The sequence below is a fragment of the Colobus angolensis genome, unplaced genomic scaffold (assembly GCF_000951035.1).
Source record: "Colobus angolensis palliatus isolate OR3802 unplaced genomic scaffold, Cang.pa_1.0 Scaffold62, whole genome shotgun sequence".
Taxonomy (NCBI): Eukaryota; Metazoa; Chordata; class Mammalia; order Primates; family Cercopithecidae; genus Colobus; species Colobus angolensis.
The window spans coordinates 6374000-6386555 of record NW_012119821.1 but is presented as its reverse complement, the minus strand read 5'-3'; the positions used below and the strand labels follow the sequence as shown (position 1 = coordinate 6386555).

At 39.1% G+C, this 12556-nt stretch overlaps 2 pseudogenes across 1 annotated transcript; both read right to left on the bottom strand.

Annotated features, from left to right (window-relative positions):
- Positions 1-9159: 9159 nt before the first annotated feature.
- LOC105527381 lies at positions 9160-10586 on the bottom strand (annotated as a pseudogene). Its single transcript, XR_001004222.1, has one exon. The product of XR_001004222.1 is annotated as a cation channel sperm-associated protein 2 pseudogene (transcript).
- Positions 10587-10605: 19 nt separating this feature from the next.
- Positions 10606-11339, bottom strand: LOC105527417 (annotated as a pseudogene).
- Between the last annotated feature and the right edge of the window lie 1217 nt (positions 11340-12556).

Genomic DNA, 12556 nt, shown 5'->3' with positions numbered 1-12556 from the left:
GCCAGGCAGGGAATCAAGAACTTCTCTCTTGGGAAGAGGACTTTGGAGTATGGGGGCAGGAAACTAGACTAGGAGCCAGAAATGGGCTGGACAGCCTTTATGAATTATCTATAGCAGAACTGATTTCAGATTATTTAAGATTATTTATCATAATTTTTTATTTGAAATATTGTAATTAGGATGGCTGGGCACGGTGGCTCATGCCTGTGATTGCAGCACTTTGGGAGGCCCAGGCAGGTGGATCATCTGAGGTCAGGAGTTTGAGACCAGCCTGGCCAACATGCTGAAATTCCTGTCTCTATTGAAAATACAAAAATTAGCCAGGCATGGTGGTGGGGCCTGTAATCCCAGTTACTCAGGAGGCTGAGGTGGCAGAAGCACTTGAACCCGGGAGGTGGAGGTTGCAGTGAGCCTAGATCACACCACTGTACTCCAGCCTGGGTGACAGAGAAAGGTTCCATCAAAAAAAAAAAAAAAAAAAAGAAAAGAAAGAAAGATAAAATAAATATTGTAGTTATATTGTAGTTAGGAGCCAGAATATAAAACTTAGCTCTTAGTCAGATCTTTAGTATTCATAATACACCTTCATCTTTTTAAGAAGGTATGAACTATCAGGATGTCAAATACTCATATCTTCCCAAAATCCATGTCCTTAAAATCTCTTTCAGGGTTATGGACTATTCTGGATTATATAGACACTACTGATCTTCCACATTATGGATTACACTGTTTTAGAATAATTCTGGTTTAACTGAATATATGTATAGCAGAGTATGAATCTTTTAAATCTTCAATTATTATTCTGTTTTATGTAACAGTTATGGGTCACTGTATGTGTTTTTAGTATAGGAGTAACTTTTTTTTTTTAGAGACAGAGTATTGTTCTGTTGCCCAGCCTGGAGTACAGTGGCACAATCACAGCTCACTGCAGCTTCCAACTTCTGGACTTATGTGATTCTTCTGCCTCAGACTTCCAAGTAGCTGGGACTACAGGCACGATCCCCACAGCCGGCTTAGAGTGACTTTCTAAGGGTAAATAACAAGTCAATTGAGACTGTAATTATATGACTTGGGGCAAAATTAACTGTTGTCAGCTGATTTGTTACCATATTTAATTTTAATTTTGGAGCTTATATTCAAAAGCTATTATATGAACATAAGAATAAATGAACTTTTTTTTTTTTTTTTTTTACAAAAAAAGGTTATTTTAGAAGAGAAACATGATATCTAGAAGAGAAACATTTCAACTTACTATTCTTTGGGCTATACTTAAACTGCACTCACATCTCTCCTAAAATAAACAAAATCAATCAACCATCATATGCTCCTATAATGGCATTTTCAGTGAATAGGGGTATTGTGTAGAACATGTCCCAAAATGTAAAATCTAAGATTCCCATGTGTGGCTGCCACAATAACTCTACTCATGCATTCTAACATATGATAGTCTAACATTATTTCTATATTTAGTTTTTCTTTAAACTTCCCCTTTTTTTTTTTCTGCTTTAGCAATTTTTAAACTTCCTCCTGCAAAAACGTTGTAAAAACATGTATGTTGCTTGTACAACATAACCATTATCTTTTTGGAAACTTGGAAAAATATAGTAAAATTAGTGAGAAATGGAATTACAAGCATTTTTTTTTTCTTTTGATGTAGTCTCACTCTGTCGCCCAGACTGGAGTGCAGTAGCACAATCTCAGCTCATCGCAACCTCCGCCTCCCGGGTTCAAGAGATTCTCCTGCCTCAGCCTCCTGAGTATCTGGGATTACAGGTGCACGCCAGCCTACCCAACTAATTTTTGTATTTTTAGTAGAGAAGGGTTTTCGCCATGTTGGCCAGGCTCGTCTTGAACTCCAGACCTCAGATGATCCACCTACCTCAGCCTCCCAAAGTGCTGGGATTACACGCATGAGACACCACCCTCAGCCCAAGCATTCTTTCTTTTTCTTTTTCTTTTCCTTTTTTCTGTTTTTTTTTTTTGTTTTTTTTTTTTTTGCGACGGAGTTTCGCTCTTGTTGCTCAGGCTGGAGTGCAATGGCACGATCTTGGCTCACCACAACCTCCACTTCCAGGATTCAAGCGATTCTCCTGACTCAGCCTCCGGAGAAGCTGGGATTACAGGCATGCGCCACCACGCCCGGCTATTTTGTATTTTTAGTAGAGATGGGGTTTCTCCATGTTTGTCAGGTTGGTCTCGAACTCTCGACCTCAGGTGGTCTACCCGCCTCGGCCTCCCAAAGTGCTGGGAATGCCAGGCATATTTTCCCCATAGTTTTAGCTCAAGGTATTCCATAGTCACTGCCAAAAGCAACAGTGGTAAACATCTATAGCTGAATCGTCAGTGAATATGTAATGGATTACTTAAGAAATAGTGACTCAGGAAATATAAACTTTAATCTTAGCTATTTCTGACACAATTTTATGATGTCAGCCATTTGTTTTACTCTATGTTATTTTGATTTTGTATCTCATAAAATTTGGGAAACTGCTAGTAAATAACTACTCAACAATGTGGGAAGGATGAAAAAGGCTTTATGATGTCACAGAAACAGCAGTCGGCCAGGAATTAGAAGATCTGACTTCTAAACATAGTCTTTTCACTTAAGATTGCCATGTTACTTTAGACAAGCCATTTCATTTTTCAGAGACTGTCATTTTCTTCATCTATCAGATACAGGTAATAATACATATTTTATTTTTATCTTAAGGCTGTAGGGAAGTACAAAATTAAATAGTGTTGGTAAAAGGACTTTACAAATTGCAAAGTTATGATTTCAGAAATAACACCAGGGCTTTGTTATAGTACCATTTGCTATAGCATGGAATTCAACATAATGCTGCTCTCTTTCAGATTGAAAGGGGTATGCCAGTGGCAAGGCTATATCATATTCATCTCTGCAGGAATTTCTAGGTTGGTCTGATGAAATTCAAAGGATATTTATTTTAGAATTCTGACTCATTTCTGTAACTCATACATATACTATTTCAATGATTTACTTTTGTTTTGAGAATTACTAGATTTTCCCCTAATTCATTTGTTCTCCATTCCTTTCTCCACCAACTCCCACCCCCACAAACAGTAAACTAAAAACAGATGTTCTTCTTTTTCTCTTATGAGATAGGCTCTCACTCTATCACCCAGACTGGAGTGCAGTAGCACAATCTTGGCTTATTGCAGCCTCGACCTCCTGGGCTCAAGCAATCCTCCTGCCTCAGCCTCCCGAGTAGCTGGTACAACAGGCGCGAGCCACCATGCCCAGCTACTTTTTCGGTTTTTGTAGAGACAGGGTTTTGCCGAGTTGCCCAGGCTAGTCTCAAACTTCCAGCCTCAAGTGACCCTCCCCCCTTGCCTCCCAAAGTGCTGGGATTACAGGCAGGTGCCGCTGCACCCGGCTCTGAAAACAGATGTTTATAGAAGAACCAATGGTCATTTTTGTGTTCCAGATCTGCTAAAAGTTCACAGTACAATCTAAGGGATTTGAAAAGATCTCATGGAGCTATTCCAGCTTTAGTAAAGGCTATATATAGGAAAATGATGGCTCATTTTATTTGCTGCACCTTCTGAAATGAGGCAAACAGTAGGTATTTCTAAGATACACTTGAATGCCTATTTTTTAAAAAATCAAAATCACATGGAATAATATTACCATTTATTTAAAATCTTTGTTTTTATCTCTGACTTTTTCATAATATAGTCATGCTCTCTCTCTCATATATATAATATATATGTATATACACATACCTATACACATATATGTGTGTGTGTACTTGATGCCTTGATGTGGTACTTTAAACATAGCACAAACAAAACAGAATTCTTGGTATCCTATTTTGCCACCCCCTCCTCCAGATATGTTGACCACCCCAGTCTTCTCTATCTCATGTGATGATACCATTATCACTCAGTTACTCCAGTCCAAAATCTACGTTTCCCATGATTCTTTTTCATTTAGCCTATATGTTTAAACCATCAGCTAACCTTTTGACTTTACCTCTAAAACATATTTAATCTGTGTATTTCTTTCTATCTATTTTCATCCTATTACAAAGCAATGTCTGTCTGTCTCTCTCTCTCTCTCCCTATACACACACACACACACACACACACACAAATTTTTTGCCATTTAAGAGTAAGTTGCAGACATGATACTTCATTATCCCAAAATACTTCAGTGTTTAATTCCAAAATACAAGGACATAGTGTTATACCATTATAATTTTTTAAATAAACATAGATACACTACTATAATCTATAGATTTTGTTCAGCAATCTCTAATTGTCTAAGTAAAATATACTCACTTTAAGCTACCCTAAATCTGCAGAACAAGCTTAAGCAATGTGTTGTACCTAGCACAGAATGACTGGTTCATAGATAGTACCATTATAGTTTCACTTCTCCTAATAATTTATATGATATCTTTTCTTTTCTTTTTTTAGACAGAGTCTTGCTCTGTTGCCCAGGCTGGAGTGCAGTGGCGTGATCTTGGCTCATTGCAACTTCTGCCTTCCGGGTTCAAGCAATTCTTGTGCGTCAGCCCCTGGAGTAGCTGGGATTACAGGCGTGCACCACTATGCCTGGCTAATTTTTCTGTTTTTAGTAGAGACAGAGTTTCACCATGTTGGCGAGGCTGGTCTCACACTCCTGACCTCAAGTGATCCTCCTGCCTCGGCCTCCCGAAGTGCTGAGATTGGTATGAACCATTGTGCCCAGCCTATGTAGTACCTTTATGAAAATACATGAAAGGAAGTGGGGGCTTGGTTCTATATACTACTGCCTTCTGTCAAATCTTTCACTAGTAACTTAAAATATCTGGTTCTTAGCTTCTTTAAGTAAAAGGTTATACAAGATTATCACTGAGGAGCCCAGTGGTTCTAGAATTTCATAATTATATAAGGATGGTTTGTGTCCCCATATTTTAGTCTCAGACTGAATTCTAGCACCATTCTGAGGCTCTTTGTTATTAGGTTCACTACATGAAGGGCGGGTTGTTGGAAGACAGTTCTTAAATTTTAAGGTTCTTTCAGGCTACCATAGAAACTCACATACAGAGTTGTTGCTCTGGAGGAAGCAGATGAGCAAAAGTGCCTCTTTCTGCTCAAGGATCTTGACTCTGTGTATACTGATTATGGAACTTGAACATTAAAATCCAAAATCTACTAATAATTATTTTCCAACATTTTCTCTCAAGGATTTAAGGATAAAGAGCAAAAGGCAACTGCCAGGATGCTTTTAAATGAAGTTATACTTCTGTCTACACTTCAATTCAAAACAGAATAATTCAAAAGGAGAGATAAATTCAGGGCTTATGACTTTTAGTTATTGGCTAGAATGAAGAGATAACAGGTGACATGTTAGACCAAGGTGCTTCCTGGGGCTCAAAATTTCAAGAGGGGATGTTCCTCAAGGAATTCCAAGGTTGAGATTTTTATCTCCTTAGATAGTTTAACATACAGAACAATATCCATAAGCCTAGACTATTGATACCAGCTTTGGAATCCCTGATGAGGGGTAGTGTGAGTTGCCACAGACAAATAGGACGCTATCTTCCATTTCCTCTTCGTGGTGCCTTCCCATCTGTTGTCTTTGAGCTTTGCTTTTCTCTCACTCTTTCCTCATTTCTCACCCCTATTAACAAATGTTTTATTTAGCATTATAGATGTTATGGGAAGTCAGGGACCCCGAACAGAGGGACTGGCTGAAGCCACAGTGGAAGAACATAAATTGTGAAGATTTCATGGACATTTGTTAGCTCCCCAAATTAATACTTCTATAATTTCTTACACCTGTCTTTACTGCAATCTCTGAACATAAATTGCGAAGATTTCATGGACACTTATCACTTCCTCAATCAATCCCTTGTGATTTCCTATGCCTGTCTTGACTTTAATCTCTTAATCCCATCATCTTGGTAAGCTGAGGAGGATGAACATCACCTCGGGACCCTGTGATGATTGCGATGACTGCACAAATTGTTTGTAGAGTATGTGTGTTTGAACAATATGAAATCTGGGCGCCTTGAAAAAAGGAACAGGATAACAACAATGTTCAGGGAACAAGGGAGATGGTCTTGGACTCTGACTGCTGGTGAACCAGGCAGAACAGAGCCATATTTCTATTCTTTCAAAAGCAAATAGGAGAAATATCACTGAATTCTTTTTCTCAGCAAGGGATATCCCTGAGAAAGAGAATGCGCCCTGAGGATAGGTCTATAGACAGTCCCCTTAAGGCGGCCACCTTTTACGGTCGAAGCCAAAGGGATGAAATAAGCCCCGGTCTCCTATAGTGCTCCCAGGTCTATTAGGATGAGGATATTCCTGCCTAATAAATTTTGGTCAGACAGGTTGTCTGCTCTCAAACCCTGTCTCCAGATAAGATGTTATCAATGACAATGTGTGCCCGAAACTTCATTAGCAATTTTTATTTCGCCCCATCTGGAGGTCCTGTGATCTCGCCCTGCCTCCACTTGCTTTGTGATATTTTATTACCTCGTGAAGTATGTGATCTCTGTGATCCACACCCTATTCGTGCACTCCCTCCCCTTTTGAAAATCTCTAATAAAAACTTGCTGGTTTTACAGCTCGGGAGCATCACAGAATCTGCCGATGTGTGATGTCTTCCCCGGACACCCAGCTTTAAAATTTCTCTCTCCTACTCTTTCCCTTTATTTCTCAAACCAGCCGAGATGCTCAGGAAATAGAAAAGAATCCATGGTAAATATTGGGGTGGGGTTTTCCCCGACAATAGATAATTATTTTATTATTATTCCAGTCTCCTAATGCCAAACATTTTCAGTAAATAATCTTCATTCTCATCCCTCCAGGTAATTACAAAAGTAAACTTCTTTAACATAGTTCTATCATAGCACAAGTGGGGGGAAGAAAGAGAAGGAGGAGATGGTTCTTCCTACTGGTCCTAAAAAGGCTCTTGAGTGATATCTATACAATCAAGGGTAATATTAAAATATTTAAGAATCAGTCCTGTAGTCCCAGCTACTCGGGAGGCTGAGGCAGGAGAATGGTGGGAACCCGGGAGGCGGAGCTTGCAGTGAGTGGAGATCATGCCACTGCACTCCAGCCTGGGTGACAGAGTGAGACTCCGTCTCAAAAACAAACAAACAAAAAAAACAAAAAACAAACAAACAAAAAAAGATTAAAAAAAAAAGAATCAATACCACTTAGGATTCATCTGACCAATTGTAATGGATGCAAATAGCAGGGCTAGATCAGGGTTGTAGAGGCCTCCTTCTGTGCTAACCTTTCCTCTTTGGTGCTGGATCAAAAGCAGGAAAAAAGGGGCTCCAGGCAGGAGATACTGTAAATCAGCATTTTAATAGGTTTTTGGTCACATCTGTGCACATTTGTTGATTATCAGGTCTGTGCTCAATGGTCTCAAGATGTAACTTCTCCAAATCTTTTCTTCCTCCATATCAGCAACCACTTCCAAGTTAAAGATACATCTGCTCCTTATGGGTGGGGGTGTAGTAGCAGATTTTTAAAAAAATCTTTTAAAAAAATTTATGAAAAATACAGATGGGATCTTGCTGTGTTGCCCAGTCTTGTCTTGAACTCCTGGGCTCAAGTGATCTTCCCACTTCGGTCTCCCAAAGTGCTGGGATTACAAACATGAGCCATGGTGCCTGGTTTAGCAGTAGATTTTATTAGGTGTTTTAAAATGTTGTTTACACTGGTCTTGGCATACAAATGTTTTATGGTTTTATTAATCAAATAAACATTTTTTGTTCATGCTTTTGTTGCACTGCCTTTATGGTTATAAAGACCTTTCCTGTAGAGATATCAAACAAATACTAAGGTATATTTTTTCCGAATTTACAAAATATGATTTTTTTTTTTTTTTTTTTTTTTTTAAGACGGAGTCTCACTCTGTTGCTAGGCTGGACTGCAGTGGCACGATCTGGGTTCACTGCAACCTCCACCTCCCAGGTTCAACTGATCCTTCTGCCTCAGCCTCCTGAGTATCTTGGACTACAGGTGTGTGCCACCATGCCCGACTCATGTTTTGTATTTTTAGTAGAGACGGGGTTTCACCACGTTGGCCAGGATGACCTCAAACTCCAGACCTCGTGATTCACCCACCTCGACCTCCCATGCTTGGCCTGGTGGTATCATTTTTAAATTCAACTTTTTCTCTGTGACTTGTTTTTTTTTTTTTTTTTATGTTATGTGTAGTTCTAACTTGCTTTTTATCCAAAGATTCCATTTTCCCAACATCATACTTTTTTTTCACTGTTTTAAAATTTTTTAATTTTAAGGAATCTTAGTCTAAAACAAAAAAAAAATAATAAAATCATAGGTTTATTTCAATATTTGAAAATGTCTTCAGTAACATTCCACTCAGCAGGTAGATAACCACAAAGTTTTTGCCTAAGGAAGGGTGCAAACGAAATTTAATATTGTCTTACTGTACTATGTAGAATACAAACTGTGAAGACAAGGAAATTAAATAATTCCATTTTTTTTCTCCTACATCATTTTTCTGAAGAACTGCTCACTTAACATCCTAGGAACAATCTTGTTGAGATTTGTCACCACTATGTAAAAGGGATGAGCCTTTATCCTTAGCATAATGAATGTGACACTGCCTACATCCATCCTGTGGGACAGCTAAAAGAATGAGCCCCAGCATCACACATGCCAACCAGTCTACTAGAGCAATCATCCATATAACTATGGAATTTCCAATTCTGGAAACGGCTCACAGCAAAACTGAATTTTCTGTTCTGTTCATCATATGGGTGAAACCACTGTCAGTAGAGAATGGAAGGGGGGCTGCATGGTTAGGCTGCACCAAAGACATTTTGCTTTTATGAATCCACTGAAGAAAAATGACTTTTGGTGCCATGTGGCTTGCACTTTTCTCCAGCAAGACAGTCTAGCTCCCTCAACCCCATTGTGTGTCTAGGAAAAGATAGTAAAAGCATTTCCTTGAGAGGTAAAGACTACAAGGAGGCTACAAGCTCACTGTGCACAGGTGAGAAAGGAGGACCATCTGTAGATTTTTTTTCTATCTGAACAGACATTTATGTTTTGAATTCTCTATTTCCAACAATTCCCTTCATTATCTTTTGCTGGGCCCAAGGATATTGAAGCCGTCCATTGCTTTACTTGTCTTCCAAGTCCATCAGTGCCTGCACAACATGGTAACAACAAAGTTGAGGACATTCCACTCTTCCAGAAAAGGGAAAAGCGGGATAGCCACATAAGAAGGATCACCAGGATGAAAATACACAAGATAAACCAAGTTGACACCTCCAAGGTCAGCTTCAATGGCCACAGTTAGGTATTTGTGGATTCCAGCAATTCTATTTCAACTATCAATACGATCGTATTCAAAAAGATGAGGAAGATGACGAAGTTTGTGAAGAGAGGACACTCGAGGACCCGTCCGATCCACAAAGAAAGAGGCGACCTCTGACTGCAGCGCACATGAAGCCTGCTCGACAGCCTCTGGGCATGTGAAATCTGTCCTACACGTTGAGGCTTTATAGAGAAGCACACTAGCTGGTGTTGATCTCCCAACATTAAATTTCTTCTGGCGGGAAGGATCAAGTAACTCCCTGATAGTGTGCCACGGCACAGCTTGGCTCAAGCCTTGCAAATGTTGATCAGAAAGTATCCGTGAGACATGAACGAATGGCGTCAGCTAGGGGCAGCTGCATCTGCCCTTCTTGGTGAGAGGTGGCCATGTCTGCTCAGCCCAGGTTCTCTTCGCCCACTCAGTGCTAACTTCCCGCTTCCACCTCCAGCTCTGGCGCCCCCTGAGCCCCGCTTCCCACACGCAGGATGAGCTCAGGGCCGGCTCCCAGCCTCACTGCACCCCATTCCCAGCCCCAGCCCCAGGCCAGGATTGGGCCCAGCCACGCTCAGGTGAGCCACCTCACTCCGCCCAGCTGACCATGTGTAGATTTTAAGTTTTTTTTTTTTTTTAACTGGAGGAATCTGTCACACACCACAAAAAAAATTTGTGTCCTCCTTTAAAAGAAAAAAAAAGGTCATGCAAAAAAATCAGATTCATAATAGAAAAGGAAGTATACCTCCAAAGTAGGCAAAAATATGTTTTATGTTTTAAAAACATGCAAAATAATTTCATGATGAAATACCTTGATTTGCATGTGACTTAGAACTTATTTCATATTAACCAGATTCAGTTGCTGTGATAAATCTATTATGTGTTTTAGAAAATCTATTTTTAAAAAATATGTATTTTTAAGCCAGAAGATAAACCTGGCATTTGTGTATCCATGTGTAAGCGAGCCTGCTTGGTATCATGCAGCCAAGATACTAAAAGATTAATAAAATTATTTTAAAAATCTCCTGTTACAGACTAGCAAATAATATATTTCCTCAAATTTTCTGGGCTATACTACTTTCTATTAATGCAATCTGAATTTTCAGATATAAATACCAGTCAATGGTTGTTTGTTAAAACTTAAAAGCAATAGGGTTGGGAGGACCTTTGCAATATTCATCATTAAATCATAAGTACAATTATTCTGGACCACAGTAAGTGGAATGCCCTAACTTTTCTTAGTTCAAACTCTGCAAATTGATTCTAAAGTTTATAATCATGCTCTTTTATGTGCTTTAAGCAGACGTACTGACTTTGTGGTGTATACTTTGTAAGAGAGCAGGTTAACTCCAGCACAGAAGAAATCATGTAATGCAGAACTGGGGAGGACTTCAGTGGCACTGTTCTATTTTTATTGATCCAGACCATTGCTTTCAATCCTTCACTGAGGCCTCCTTGGACGTCGGTTTCTAATGTGTTACTGACTGTCACACAGTCCCCAGGTTGTACTTTGAGAAGACTGCAGCAGTAATAAAATATGGATGGTGCTGGCTTCTCTCTCTGCTCTCTACCTCCAATAGCGTGGAAATACGACTGACAGGCACAAGCCTCAATCTTCTCCCTCTGGGTCTGTCTGTCCCCATTCCTTAATAAAAATAGGCGGGCCTCCTTTCGAAGTTCAGAGAGCATGACTTTGATATTTTCTGCTAGTGTCATAAGCTGTAAACATGTAGATTTCCCAAGGAAGCAACATTCTTCAGTCAATTTTCTATTGGTGGCACCATCTTTTGTTTCCTGGACTGCTTCTTCCCAATTGAAGTCCTTAGATCAGTAATGCATGTACTGTAAGGATGAAAACATTCCTTGCTGAGTTCAACTTGAATTTTATCACAGATGATTTCAGCCTTTTCTTAGAATGATATTTTGGTTGTAAGAACTTTATCACCTCCGACAGGTCTCTCCTGCTCGCCCTGGCCATGTTGACAAGCATGTTGTCCAGGTCAAATAAAGAGGCCAGCATGTGGCTCATCCCCGTAGCCCCCATGGCTCCTGCCACCCTTGCACGTGTGAAGTGGGCGTCCCGGCAATGTCATACTTTTAATAATATGTGATTTTTTTCATTGATGGGTATTAAATTTTTTTATCATGTTTTAGGTTGTTCTGTGTACTGTAATAAATTCTCTTCAAGAGTTATCTATTTTTTTTCAATTGATTAGTCTTAATTACCATATCTTTATATGCCTATCTGGGAAAGAATAAAATGCCCTCTAGAATTGTGCAACATGGAAGCCGGGTCTAGAAGAAACTGACAGTGTTGAATTTTACCTAAGTTCTGTGCTCCTTGAAATGAGCAAAGATGGAGAAATCCCCCACCCTTTTGTGTTTCAGAAAGGCCTTGCTGAAAAGAAGCACCTTTTCCCATATAGTTTAGATAAAACTCATGTATACTGCCTTGTTTACCTATGACAAGGCCAGAAACAGACTCCAAATTCCCATTCTTTGCCTCATAAATGGTTAACTAAACTTGTCTGTACTAATGATCAATGGGAACAAAATGCTTGTTAATCACACTTTGGTTAAGATTCTGTCTATTCCCCAGGTCCTTGAACCTTGGCCCATCCTCAGTCTGAGTCAGCATGTAACCCCTCTTCAACAGCAGCTCTGGAGAGAAGGCTGACTTCAGGGTAAAACATTCTTTAACCCCTTTCTCTTATCCCACTTGCCCACATCCAAATCTTTCTAATCTAGTTTACTCCTTTCTATAAAAGAAAACCTCTTTTCACCTAACTCTTGAGAAGCTTGCAGGTACTATGGTCAAATAGTTCCTATTATTGCAATAGCTCCCCTTCTCCTATTGAAAGAGACCCTTTTCCTCTTACAATAATCCTTCCGACAGAGTCTGTCCTTACTAAGTCTGGGTTTGCTTTTTATTTGACAGGACCCACTCGTTACCTTTTATAAAATTTTTTCTTTCTTATTCTCAAATAAGAAAAAATTATTTTGCCATCTCTGGCCCCCACCTGATTTAGGGTTTTAAAAAACTTTTTGGAGGTATAACTTACATACATACAAACAGATGTATAACTTGCATATATTTATTTATTTATTTATTTTAATGTTTTAAATAATTATTCCAGATTATTTTTATTTCCTTTTTTATTTATTTTTATTTTTTTATTTTTCTATTTTTATTTTTTTATTATACTTTAAGTTCTAGGGTACATGTGCATAATATGCAGGTTTGTT